This window comes from Lepisosteus oculatus, unplaced genomic scaffold (genome assembly GCF_040954835.1).
Source record: "Lepisosteus oculatus isolate fLepOcu1 unplaced genomic scaffold, fLepOcu1.hap2 HAP2_SCAFFOLD_90, whole genome shotgun sequence".
NCBI lineage: Eukaryota > Metazoa > Chordata > Actinopteri > Semionotiformes > Lepisosteidae > Lepisosteus > Lepisosteus oculatus.
In genome coordinates, this window is record NW_027168428.1 from 300,946 (window position 1) to 314,156 (window position 13,211).

Below are 13,211 nucleotides of genomic sequence, written 5' to 3' on the forward strand. Positions count from 1 at the left end.
AGCCAAAACGAATAACAAGGGGGATAATGGGCAGCCCTGCCTCACCCCTGAACAGACTTCAAAGGTGCGTGATCTATTGCCATTAACCATGACTCTGCTGTTGCTACCTGTGTACAGCAGGTTAATCCACTTTCTCATGATGGGGCCAAACTTCATGTGCTCAAGTACCGATGTTAAGTACTGCCGGTTTAGGCGGTCAAAGGCCTTTTCTAGGTCTACACCTAAAATGCACAGAGGGAGGGAGCGATCCTCAGAGTACAGACAGACATCCCTCAACAAGGCCAGGTTGTCGCTCATCAGGCGTCCTGCTATCCCACAAGTCTGTTCTTTCCCTACCAGTGAGGCCACTACATTTTGTAGGCGCAGGAAAAGGGCTTTGGACAGGATCTTAGTGTCCACGCCTAACAGGCTGAGGGGTCTCCAGTTCTTTATGTCATTTTTTGCTCCTTTCTTAAACAAGAGAGAGATAGTGCCTTCTCTTAAGGAGTCAGGCAGCAATTCTGTCTTGTAGCTTTCCTCGAATAGGAGCAGTAGCGGATCCTGAAGCAGATCCCAAAAGGTGCAATAAAATTCTTTAGGGAGCCCGTCAGCACCCGGAGTTTTCCCCTTCTGTAAGCTCTCCATAGCCTGTCTCAGCTCTTCTACTGTCAAATCCCTCTCAAGTACTTCCCTATCTTCTTCACTCAAAATGTTTTCTAGCTTTGAGGTAAAAAAATGAATATCTTCATCCTTTACCTCTGTAGAGCTGTACAGTCTTGAGTAGAAGGCCTCGGTGCAGGAGAGGATAGCACTCGGCTCTGTTCTCTCTCGTCCCTCCTCATCAACTACACTTTCCATGACAGTCTTGGAGCCTACCACTTTCCTGAAAAAGAAGCGAGTACACTTCTCATTTTCTTCCAAGAACTGCACTCTGCTTCTTAACAGCACTCCTCGACTACTTTCTTCGGCTATGCTCCGGATGTCCTTTTTTAAAAGGGCGATATCCTCGAGCACATCGAAGCCACTGTGCAGCATCGTGTAGAGACGCTGCAGCTGCCTCTGTTTCCTGGCTAGCACTCCTCTCCGTCTGGCAGCAGCCTTCCTTCCCTCAGCCATGAAAAAGGCCTTTGTCCTCACCTTCACCTCCTCCCACCACTCTCCTACTGACCCGTACAGACACTGCAAGGACAGCCACTGTGATAGTTTCTCCTTGTAGCGGGATACTACCCCCTCGTTCTCTAGCAGCTTTGTGTTGAGTTTCCAGAGGCCTGGGCCAAAGACAGTCCCGCCCTGGAGTTCCACTCTACACCCTAAAGCCTGATGATCTGAGAAGAAGACAGGCTGAAGAGTGACCCCAACAACTTTCACTCTCTCTGAGACAAAGCAATAGTCAATTCTGGAGCTGCTATTCCTCCCTGACCATGTATATCCTGCTGTTGTGGGATATACACATCTATATGTGTCTGAGAGTTTAAAGTCTTGAACTAAGTTTTGCAGGGCCAGTGAGCTGGAATCCAATTTTATCGGCGAGCTAGACTGCCTGTCTGTGTGCTCTAAGATACAATTAAAATCCCCTCCCACTATCACGTCTGTGCTGCATAACAATAGGGGGGAGAGTGCCTTGAGTAGCTCCACCCTTCCTCCTACGTCAGTAGGGCAATACACATTGATTAGCCGCAGGTTAACGGTCCCCCATTCCACATCCACACACAGCAACCTGCCATCTATGACCCTCTGAATACTTTTCAATTTGAATGCCCATCCTTTGAAAAGAATGGCCACGCCAGAGGCTCTGTTGTTATTGTCCCCTGACCAAACAGAAGGCCCTTTATCCCACCTATCTTCAAAACTTTTATACCTCTCTTGATAGGCTAAAGCACACTCCTGCAACATCAACACATCTCCCTCTCTCTGCTGGAGGTAATCAAAGACAGACTGGCATTTAACTCTGTCATTGATACCTCTTGTGTTAAGAGAAATTATGTTAAGAGCCATATTACATAAGAAAGTGGAACCAGTCTTTACAAAACACATTTCTCTTCGGTCTCACCTGTTACCTTTTTCTTTTTCTTTTTCTTCTTACCAATTTCCTGCCAGCCATCCTCTGAATGAGCCTTCATCAGGGTGGCAGCAGTAAAAGCGTTCACAGAGTCCATTTCAAGGAAGGGGGTAGAGGGAGGGGTGGAGAGGTTCCAGCTGTCCCCATCGCCATGCTCTCCTTCCTCCTCGCTCAGGGAGAAAACAGAGTCATTTTTTCTTTTCCTCAAGTCCAGCTCCTGGGAGCACTGAGGGGAAAGGGGTGCAGCCGATGCACCAGTCTCCTCTTCCCCCTCACCCACCAGCTGCTGCAGATCCTCCGTGATGGACTGGATGGAGGAGAGGAGGGCATCTGTAGCACTTGCAGAGTCTGAGAAAAGCAGCTCCGCTGAATCCTGGGTATCCTCGCTGGACCCGCTCCACCGGGGGGCCCCACACTGGCCCTCGTTCTGAGGAGCAGGAGTGGGGGAGGGGTCCTCGCTGTTCTCGGGGGTTTTCAAACCCTCGTGCTTGTCTGGTGCAGTCTGCGGTTGTGGGGGCGTAGTGGATTTCTCTTCCACCAGCCCCGGAGCCACAGCAGGACTGATCCTGGCTGGAGGCTGAGAGTCTTTGTCCAACAAGGGTTCTTTGTTTGACTTGTTGTTTGCTTTGGATTTTCGGGCCGGTTTGGCTGAAACAAGCACTGCCTCATCCTTTCTCATTTTGAGTTTATTGGCGTAGGCGTGAGGGCAGTTCTTAAAAACGTGTCCTTCCGAGCCACATAAATTGCACTTTGGCAGCATTGAACAGTCAGAGGCTAAATGTCCCTGTTTGCCACAGGTCTTGCAGCATTTCACAGTGCAGGACGATGCCAGGTGTCCCACAGCACCACAGCGCCGACACACCTTTGGTTGTCCCACATAAAACACATAGCCATTGCAGGCGCCCAGCCGGATTGTAGAGGGCAGGTGCCTTAAGCCTCCATTTACGCTGTCCGGTAGCAAGCGAACCTCGAATTTCCTTGCTCCTGTTTTTATACCATCAACATCTCTAACCTCAGTTCCATGGTGGACGGTGCAGTACTGGTTAAGCCAGGTGTGAATGTCCTCCGTCTTTGCCAGTTCCGAGAACATAACAACATGCACCGTTTTCCTCTCTCTCTGTGTCAGAGGCTGCAAGTTGATCTTCTCAAGTGCAGGAACTTTGCCTCTTTTTGCCTCAAACACATCCACGCATTGTTCAAACAGAGGATAGGTAGCAAATACAACCTCAAATGCTTTCTGACCTGGGAGAGCGAAGGTGAAATCCAAGTGCCGAGGTTCAAAGCCAAGTTCCTTCTGTAACACTTTTCTGCTGAACTGCATACGATCCATGAAGAGGTCGTCCAAGAGCTCAAAACGTACAGCATTCTTACGGGATCCAAAGGTTGCCATTTCAAAAACCGCAAATCGAACACTGCTTCCAACAAAAGAAAAACAATCCAACTACTCCACCTACAGGCTGATCAAGGTATCTCCCCTGCCAGGTAAGTATGAGTTAAACAGGCCCCTGCAAGCGGCCCGCACCCACAGCACAAATCGCGCAGCCTAGGCCACCTCCTCGCCCCGCACGCCACCGCCTCCTGCTGGGCCCACTCTTTCACACACTCACACGCCACACTAACACTCAAAAGTGTGGGCAAAACGAGAAAACGAGCGCGCCGTTTCCTACACATCTGCAGTCGCCGTTGCGCATTCGCAGCATGTCCCGGGATGCAATTCGGCCTCATTTGCATAACTCCAGACCGGCAGATCGCCACGCAAGCTCGCGACGTGCGCCTGCCACACACCGAACAAACCTTTTCAGCAATTTCCAAAAAACGGGCCTGCTCGCCTGCCCACAAGGCTCCGTCTCTTACCTGCTCTCCAGAGCCTGCTGCCTTCTGTGCTTTTCTCTCGGCACCGCTGCAGTGCACACAACTCCTGCAGCGGGAGGGGGGGAGAAAGTTCCCGCGCTCCGCCGCAGGGAAGGCTCGCTCCGTGCGCTCACGTCCTTTCGATGCCAGTCCAACAAGTGCTCCGCATTAGCTGCGTCGGGGCTCCGGCGTGTCGCACCTCACCTCACCTCGCACTGCCCCCTCCTTGAATGTCTGCCGCTGGGCATGCCCCGCTCTCCTCCGCCTTATCTTATCGCGTGTGAGCACCGACAATGGCCACAATGCCGGGGAATGGCACCTGTAAAGTGTTAATTGGGGCACAGGAACAGCCCGTCTCGTCTCGGGGGGGCCGGCTTCAGAGACAATACAGCAAACACAGCGGGGCGGGGGAAGAAGACGACACCACACATGCGGGTACATTCAGCTCCGGCGGGAACGAGACATTTGTCGGTCTTTTCAAGTGCCGAGAGCCGAGCAATCCTTCACTTGTATCGTTTCTCCCCGGTGACTAGATCTGGCCCTGCGACTCTCGACTGGGCTCACCCCCGGGGCAGCCCAGCAGGTGTGAGCCTGGCCGGCACCCGGATGGGAGATTCCACCCCGGAAAAGCTCCTGTTGCTGCTGCTCCTGCAAGAGGTGTGACTGGGACCAGTAGGGAGCGCTCACCCTGCGGGCTGTGTGGCTCTCTTACGCCCCAGCCTCCTGATGGCGACACTCTGCTGCACAAACAGAGGTCAAACCGAGGTCCCGACCCTCCTTGGCCATTAGGAAACCCCAGGGCGTCTCTCAAAAAGAGACGCCGGGGGTGTCCCTCTGGTGTTAGTGCTCCCCTTTACCCATCAGTCGGGGTCTCCTCCTAATCCCCGTCTCACCTGTAACAATCAATGACGAGGCCCCCCTGTCCGTGAGATTTAGTACTCGCGCAAGAGACCGGGGGCAGAGCGCGAACGCGGTCCCCCGCCCCCCACAAAGTGCGCGCTCCGGGTTCCCTCTCGGGGCCCTGCAACACAGCGGAAGGGCAGCGAGAAGGAGCCTCTTGCTCTGATGCCGCAAGGCCACAAGAGGGCGGAGGCGCCGCGCGCCCGGCCGACGTGTTGGACCGGTGCGCTTTACGTGCTGAAATAAACACGCGAAAGCCCCGAAATGTTTCCAGAGTGCTGTGCACTGGAGGTTTTTGTCTGGTGAAGACTTGCCTGGTGCTCCTCCGTGCAGATTGTTTGTCCTCCTCCAGTGCGGGACGAGTCAACACAAGGGAGCGCATTCGCCAATATCCAGGCACGCAATGCGATTTGGAAAGCAGCTCCTTTCCAAAGAGTTGCACACGAACGATCCTTCAGTCCCGCTCGGGGGGCACGGAACCCCCGCCACACACAGCTTCAAGTAGCGAGTCAGGGGCCGGGGCTTTCGCTTACGGCCACACCACCCTGAACACGCCCGATCTCGTCTGATCTCGGAAGCTAAGCAGCGTCGGGCCTGGTTAGTACTTGGATGGGAGACTGCCTGGGAATACCAGGTGCTGTAAGCTTTTGCTCTCCCGGCCAGCAGGGGTCGCCGTTGGTGCCGTAGGCTTTGGGAGGAAAACCTGCAGGATGGAAAGGTGATCTATAGCCTCATCTCTAGAGATGTTTTGTTGCTGTGGCATGTGTGTGACCCATATTCAAAAAAAAAAACCCGTCTGTAAAACGAATATCGAAGCTGCCTCTAAATCTGCAAATGAAGATGAGTCGATAAACCACTCGTTTTTCGTATAACTAGACATATATTCATTTGTTACCGATTTCATTCATTGAGCACGGTTACAGTAGAGGTACAGCCATTCACTGTTTGACATGTCTGCACTGGTACAGAACCGAGCAATCAGAAAACGGGTGAAACTGTCTTTAGACTCAGCATACAGTACCGAGGCCCCCCATGACCAAAGAAAGGCTAACCTCGATAATCAGCCTAAAGAACGCAGACTACAGCAAAACGACTGACTTTGAAAAGGGAATGAACGTCCGGAAGGAGTAGTGGAACTAGCTTGAGATGCTTCTCCGGACCCCTAACTAAAAGCCAGCGAGAACCAGCAGCGGCGTCCACTCCTGTCGAACCGGGATCCTTCCGCAGCCACGCAGCTCGTGGTGTCCTAACCCTCCCGTATCTGATTTTGGACCAAGCACATCAGGGGAGGGCGCGAACGCAGTCCCCCCCTACCAGAAATTATGCAGTCGAGATTCCCACATTTGGGGAATTCGCAGGGGTCAGCACAGCCGGAGTGCAATGGCCGAGCCTCGCCCTGGGTGAACCTCCTTCTTGATCAAGGTATCTCCCCTGCCAGGTAAGTATGAGTTAAACAGGCCCCTGCAAGCGGCCCGCACCCACAGCACAAATCGCGCAGCCTAGGCCACCTCCTCGCCCCACACGCCACCGCGTCCTGCTGGGCCCACTCTTTCACACACTCACACGCCACACTAACACTCAAAAGTGTGGGCAAAACGAGAAAACGAGCGCGCCGTTTCCTACACATCTGCAGTCGCCGTTGCGCATTCGCAGCATGTCCCGGGATGCAATTCGGCCTCATTTGCATAACTCCAGACCGGCAGATCGCCACGCAAGCTCGCGACGTGCGCCTGCCACACACCGAACAAACCTTTTCAGCAATTTCCAAAAAACGGGCCTGCTCGCCTGCCCACAAGGCTCCGTCTCTTACCTGCTCTCCAGAGCCTGCTGCCTTCTGTGCTTTTCTCTCGGCACCGCTGCAGTGCACACAACTCCTGCAGCGGGAGGGGGGGAGAAAGTTCCCGCGCTCCGCCGCAGGGAAGGCTCGCTCCGTGCGCTCACGTCCTTTCGATGCCAGTCCAACAAGTGCTCCGCATTAGCTGCGTCGGGGCTCCGGCGTGTCGCACCTCACCTCACCTCGCACTGCCCCCTCCTTGAATGTCTGCCGCTGGGCATGCCCCGCTCTCCTCCGCCTTATCTTATCGCGTGTGAGCACCGACAATGGCCACAATGCCGGGGAATGGCACCTGTAAAGTGTTAATTGGGGCACAGGAACAGCCCATCTCGTCTCGGGGGGGCCGGCTTCAGAGACAATACAGCAAACACAGCGGGGCGGGGGAAGAAGACGACACCACACATGCGGGTACATTCAGCTCCGGCGGGAACGAGACATTTGTCGGTCTTTTCAAGTGCCGAGAGCTGAGCAATCCTTCACTTGTATCGTTTCTCCCCGGTGACTAGATCTGGCCCTGCGACTCTCGACTGGGCTCACCCCCGGGGCAGCCCAGCAGGTGTGAGCATGTCCGGCACCCGGATAGGAGATTCCACCCCGGAAAAGCTCCGGTTGCTGCTGCTCCTGCAAGAGGTGTGACTGGGACCAGTAGGGAGCGCTCACCCTGCGGGCTGTGTGGCTCTCTTACGCCCCAGCCTCCTGATGGCGACACTCTGCTGCACAAACAGAGGTCAAACCGAGGTCCCGACCCTCCTTGGCCATTAGGAAACCCCAGGGCGTCTCTCAAAAAGAGACGCCGGGGGTGTCCCTCTGGTGTTAGTGCTCCCCTTTACCCATCAGTCGGGGTCTCCTCCTAATCCCCGTCTCACCTGTAACAATCAATGACGAGGCCCCCCTGTCCGTGAGATTTAGTACTCGCGCAAGAGACCGGGGGCAGAGCGCGAACGCGGTCCCCCGCCCCCCACAAAGTGCGCGCTCCGGGTTCCCTCTCGGGGCCCTGCAACACAGCGGAAGGGCAGCGAGAAGGAGCCTCTTGCTCTGATGCCGCAAGGCCACAAGAGGGCGGAGGCGCCGCGCGCCCGGCCGACGTGTTGGACCGGTGCGCTTTACGTGCTGAAATAAACACGCGAAAGCCCCGAAATGTTTCCAGAGTGCTGTGCACTGGAGGTTTTTGTCTGGTGAAGACTTGCCTGGTGCTCCTCCGTGCAGATTGTTTGTCCTCCTCCAGTGCGGGACGAGTCAACACAAGGGAGCGCATTCGCCAGTATCCAGGCACGCAATGCGATTTGGAAAGCAGCTCCTTTCCAAAGAGTTGCACACGAACGATCCTTCAGTCCCGCTCGGGGGGCACGGAACCCCCGCCACACACAGCTTCAAGTAGCGAGTCAGGCGCCGGGGCTTTTGCTTATGGCCACACCACCCTGAACACGCCCGATCTCGTCTGATCTCGGAAGCTAAGCAGCGTCGGGCCTGGTTAGTACTTGGATGGGAGACTGCCTGGGAATACCAGGTGCTGTAAGCTTTTGCTCTCCCGGCCAGCAGGGGTCGCCGTTGGTGCCGTAGGCTTTGGGAGGAAAACCTGCAGGATGGAAAGGTGATCTATAGCCTCATCTCTAGAGATGTTTTGTTGCTGTGGCATGTGTGTGACCCATATTCAAAAAAAAAAAACCGTCTGTAAAACGAATATCGAAGCTGCCTCTAAATCTGCAAATGAAGATGAGTCGATAAACCACTCGTTTTTCGTATAACTAGACATATATTCATTTGTTACCGATTTCATTCATTGAGCACGGTTACAGTAGAGGTACAGCCATTCACTGTTTGACATGTCTGCACTGGTACAGAACCGAGCAATCAGAAAACGGGTGAAACTGTCTTTAGACTCAGCATACAGTACCGAGGCCCCCCATGACCAAATAAAGGCTAACCTCGATAATCAGCCTAAAGAACGCAGACTACAGCAAAACGACTGACTTTGAAAAGGGAATGAACGTCCGGAAGGAGTAGTGGAACTAGCTTGAGATGCTTCTCCGGACCCCTAACTAAAAGCCAGCGAGAACCAGCAGCGGCGTCCACTCCTGTCGAACCGGGATCCTTCCGCAGCCACGCAGCTCGTGGTGTCCTAACCCTCCCGTATCTGATTTTGGACCAAGCACATCAGGGGAGAGCGCGAACGCAGTCCCCCACTACCAGAAATTATGCAGTCGAGATTCCCACATTTGGGGAATTCGCAGGGGTCAGCACAGCTGGAGTGCAATGGCCGAGCCTCGCCCTGGGTGAACCGATTTCGATTTTTAAGAACTTTATTTTCTTTTCACAAAAAAATACAGGAAATCACAAATCAGAAAGCTTTACATTAATATACATACTTAAAACAGTATATATGATCACATCTCATTACATTTTGACACGGAACCAGTTACATAGCAACAATTTCTTTTTTTCTGGTGCAAATCACATTCTTTACTTAAACATGATAATGTTTTTCACAGTTTCTTGAGATACTGTCCAATGCCCTCTATTTCCCACAGATTTTCTGCTTCCTCCCTCCCTTCTCTCCACAGATCTCTGAGGTAATAGTTCTCTCGGGTGATGAACAGGGCCAGGCTACCTGCTGCCTTGACTGGGACCTCGATGCCTTTGAACAGCCCCATGTTCCTCACTCTCCACAGGGCGTCTTTCCCACTGTTCACCACGGCCCAGATCCTGTCAAACACGTCAGGAGGAAGCTTGACAGGAGAGATGCCGTATATGATGAAAGCAGCGGTCAGGGTAAATTGGGGCGAGAGAGCCTGCAACCAATCTTCAAACTGTGCCCAGAAGGCCTTAGCAAAAAAGCAGGACCACAGGAGGTGGGTCACAGTCTCCTCCTCGCCGCAGCCCACCCTAACGCAGCGAGGGCTGGGGGTGAGGCCCCTACGGTACAAGAAAGTTCGTACCGGTAAGCACTGGTGGACGACACTCCAGGCTAAATCTCTGTGAATGTTGCACAGAAATTTAGAGGATGTGTGTTTCCACACCTTCCTTGTTTGGGCTGATGTTAAAATGCCCACAGGGGTCTGCCTATTGTTCTGGGGTGCTACGAAATCTTCCAGTTTTTGGACGCTGACATCTCGGAGGGGAATATGGCCAATTGGGTGAGATCTTAGAAAACTTTTAACTGTCCCATAAATTGCAGGGCATGTGTCAGAGAGTGGGACGTCCAGCTTGGGTCTGACACCCCACACTCTGAACACCTCCCTACCTACCCAGAGCCTGGAAAAATAAGTCCAGGTACGCGCTGCAGGTGCTGTTGCAAAGCCTCTCAGCACAGAGGCCAGGAAAATGCACAGCAGCTTCGTAGCAATATCTGGGACAGACTTCCCCCCTGAGGGTAGCGGCCTGTACATTATTTCCCTTCTGAGTCTTTCCTGCTTCCCACCCCATAGAAATTGAAACATCAATCTCCTCAGCACCGCCGCAACACGGTGTGGGATTGGGAAGGTAGAAGCCAGAAAATTCAAGACAGGCAAGAGCTCAGCTTTGATGACCAGCACCTTCCCTGTCATGGTGAGGTCTCGGTCCTTCCATTGCATCAGTTTTTTGTTTAAGATTGGCAATTTGTTCTGCCAATTTACTGTTCCCATCTCTTCTCCAAAATACACCCCCAGGACCTTAATTCTCTTCTCTTGCAGCCTGAGATCATGTCCTTCTTTTGGCTCCCTCCAGTTCTGATAAAAAATCTCACTCTTAGATGTGTTAATTTTTGCGGAGGAAGCCAAAGAGAACCGATCACAGCACTGCAGAGCTCTGCTAATTGAGGCATTGTCAGAGAGGAGCAGGGTGACGTCATCCATGTATAGAGATGTCTTTACCTCTCCTCCCCCACTTCCAGGCACTGGTATCCCATTAATGGCCTGATCCTGGCGCAAGGCACAGGCTAAGGGCTCCATAGCCAAAACGAATAACAAGGGGGATAATGGGCAGCCCTGCCTCACCCCTGAACAGACTTCAAAGGTGCGTGATCTATTGCCATTAACCATGACTCTGCTGTTGCTACCTGTGTACAGCAGGTTAATCCACTTTCTCATGATGGGGCCAAACTTCATGTGCTCAAGTACCGATGTTAAGTACTGCCGGTTTAGGCGGTCAAAGGCCTTTTCTAGGTCTACACCTAAAATGCACAGAGGGAGGGAGCGATCCTCAGAGTACAGACAGACATCCCTCAACAAGGCCAGGTTGTCGCTCATCAGGCGTCCTGCTATCCCACAAGTCTGTTCTTTCCCTACCAGTGAGGCCACTACATTTTGTAGGCGCAGGAAAAGGGCTTTGGACAGGATCTTAGTGTCCACGCCTAACAGGCTGAGGGGTCTCCAGTTCTTTATGTCATTTTTTGCTCCTTTCTTAAACAAGAGAGAGATAGTGCCTTCTCTTAAGGAGTCAGGCAGCAATTCTGTCTTGTAGCTTTCCTCGAATAGGAGCAGTAGCGGATCCTGAAGCAGATCCCAAAAGGTGCAATAAAATTCTTTAGGGAGCCCGTCAGCACCCGGAGTTTTCCCCTTCTGTAAGCTCTCCATAGCCTGTCTCAGCTCTTCTACTGTCAAATCCCTCTCAAGTACTTCCCTATCTTCTTCACTCAAAATGTTTTCTAGCTTTGAGGTAAAAAAATGAATATCTTCATCCTTTACCTCTGTAGAGCTGTACAGTCTTGAGTAGAAGGCCTCGGTGCAGGAGAGGATAGCACTCGGCTCTGTTCTCTCTCGTCCCTCCTCATCAACTACACTTTCCATGACAGTCTTGGAGCCTACCACTTTCCTGAAAAAGAAGCGAGTACACTTCTCATTTTCTTCCAAGAACTGCACTCTGCTTCTTAACAGCACTCCTCGACTACTTTCTTCGGCTATGCTCCGGATGTCCTTTTTTAAAAGGGCGATATCCTCGAGCACATCGAAGCCACTGTGCAGCATCGTGTAGAGACGCTGCAGCTGCCTCTGTTTCCTGGCTAGCACTCCTCTCCGTCTGGCAGCAGCCTTCCTTCCCTCAGCCATGAAAAAGGCCTTTGTCCTCACCTTCACCTCCTCCCACCACTCTCCTACTGACCCGTACAGACACTGCAAGGACAGCCACTGTGATAGTTTCTCCTTGTAGCGGGATACTACCCCCTCGTTCTCTAGCAGTTTTGTGTTGAGTTTCCAGAGGCCTGGGCCAAAGACAGTCCCGCCCTGGAGTTCCACTCTACACCCTAAAGCCTGATGATCTGAGAAGAAGACAGGCTGAAGAGTGACCCCAACAACTTTCACTCTCTCTGAGGCAAAGCAATAGTCAATTCTGGAGCTGCTATTCCTCCCTGACCATGTATATCCTGCTGTTGTGGGATATATACATCTATATGTGTCTGAGAGTTTAAAGTCTTGAACTAAGTTTTGCAGGGCCAGTGAGCTGGAATCCAATTTTATCGGCGAGCTAGACTGCCTGTCTGTGTGCTCTAAGATACAATTAAAATCCCCTCCCACTATCACGTCTGTGCTGCATAACAATAGGGGGGAGAGTGCCTTGAGTAGCTCCACCCTTCCTCCTACGTCAGTAGGGCAATACACATTGATTAGCCGCAGGTTAACGGTCCCCCATTCCACATCCACACACAGCAACCTGCCATCTATGACCCTCTGAATACTTTTCAATTTGAATGCCCATCCTTTGAAAAGAATGGCCACGCCAGAGGCTCTGTTGTTATTGTCCCCTGACCAAACAGAAGGCCCTTTATCCCACCTATCTTCAAAACTTTTATACCTCTCTTGATAGGCTAAAGCACACTCCTGCAACATCAACACATCTCCCTCTCTCTGCTGGAGGTAATCAAAGACAGACTGGCATTTAACTCTGTCATTGATACCTCTTGTGTTAAGAGAAATTATGTTAAGAGCCATATTACATAAGAAAGTGGAACCAGTCTTTACAAAACACATTTCTCTTCGGTCTCACCTGTTACCTTTTTCTTTTTCTTTTTCTTCTTACCAATTTCCTGCCAGCCATCCTCTGAATGAGCCTTCATCAGGGTGGCAGCAGTAAAAGCGTTCACAGAGTCCATTTCAAGGAAGGGGGTAGAGGGAGGGGTGGAGAGGTTCCAGCTGTCCCCATCGCCATGCTCTCCTTCCTCCTCGCTCGGGGAGAAAACAGAGTCATTTTTTCTTTTCCTCAAGTCCAGCTCCTGGGAGCACTGAGGGGAAAGGGGTGCAGCCGATGCACCAGTCTCCTCTTCCCCCTCACCCACCAGCTGCTGCAGATCCTCCGTGATGGACTGGATGGAGGAGAGGAGGGCATCTGTAGCACTTGCAGAGTCTGAGAAAAGCAGCTCCGCTGAATCCTGGGTATCCTCGCTGGACCCGCTCCACCGGGGGGCCCCACACTGGCCCTCGTTCTGAGGAGCAGGAGTGGGGGAGGGGTCCTCGCTGTTCTCGGGGGTTTTCAAACCCTCGTGCTTGTCTGGTGCAGTCTGCGGTTGTGGGGGCGTAGTGGATTTCTCTTCCACCAGCCCCGGAGCCACAGCAGGACTGATCCTGGCTGGAGGCTGAGAGTCTTTGTCCAACAAGGGTTCTTTGTTTGACTTGTTGT

At 52.6% G+C, this 13,211-nt stretch overlaps 4 non-coding genes across 4 annotated transcripts; 2 read left to right on the top strand and 2 right to left on the bottom strand.

Annotated features, from left to right (window-relative positions):
- Nucleotides 1–5,316: 5,316 nt before the first annotated feature.
- On the top strand, nt 5,317–5,435 carry LOC138236541 (5S ribosomal RNA). The gene has a single exon (XR_011188712.1). It is a non-coding gene; the product is annotated as a 5S ribosomal RNA (ribosomal RNA).
- Nucleotides 5,436–6,071: 636 nt separating this feature from the next.
- LOC138236550 (U1 spliceosomal RNA) lies at nt 6,072–6,235 on the bottom strand. Its single transcript, XR_011188721.1, has one exon. It is a non-coding gene; the product is annotated as a U1 spliceosomal RNA (small nuclear RNA).
- Nucleotides 6,236–8,023: 1,788 nt separating this feature from the next.
- On the top strand, nt 8,024–8,142 carry LOC138236514 (5S ribosomal RNA). The gene has a single exon (XR_011188686.1). It is a non-coding gene; the product is annotated as a 5S ribosomal RNA (ribosomal RNA).
- A 636-nt stretch (nt 8,143–8,778) lies between these two features.
- Nucleotides 8,779–8,948, bottom strand: LOC138236468 (U1 spliceosomal RNA). Its single transcript, XR_011188644.1, has one exon. It is a non-coding gene; the product is annotated as a U1 spliceosomal RNA (small nuclear RNA).
- Between the last annotated feature and the right edge of the window lie 4,263 nt (nt 8,949–13,211).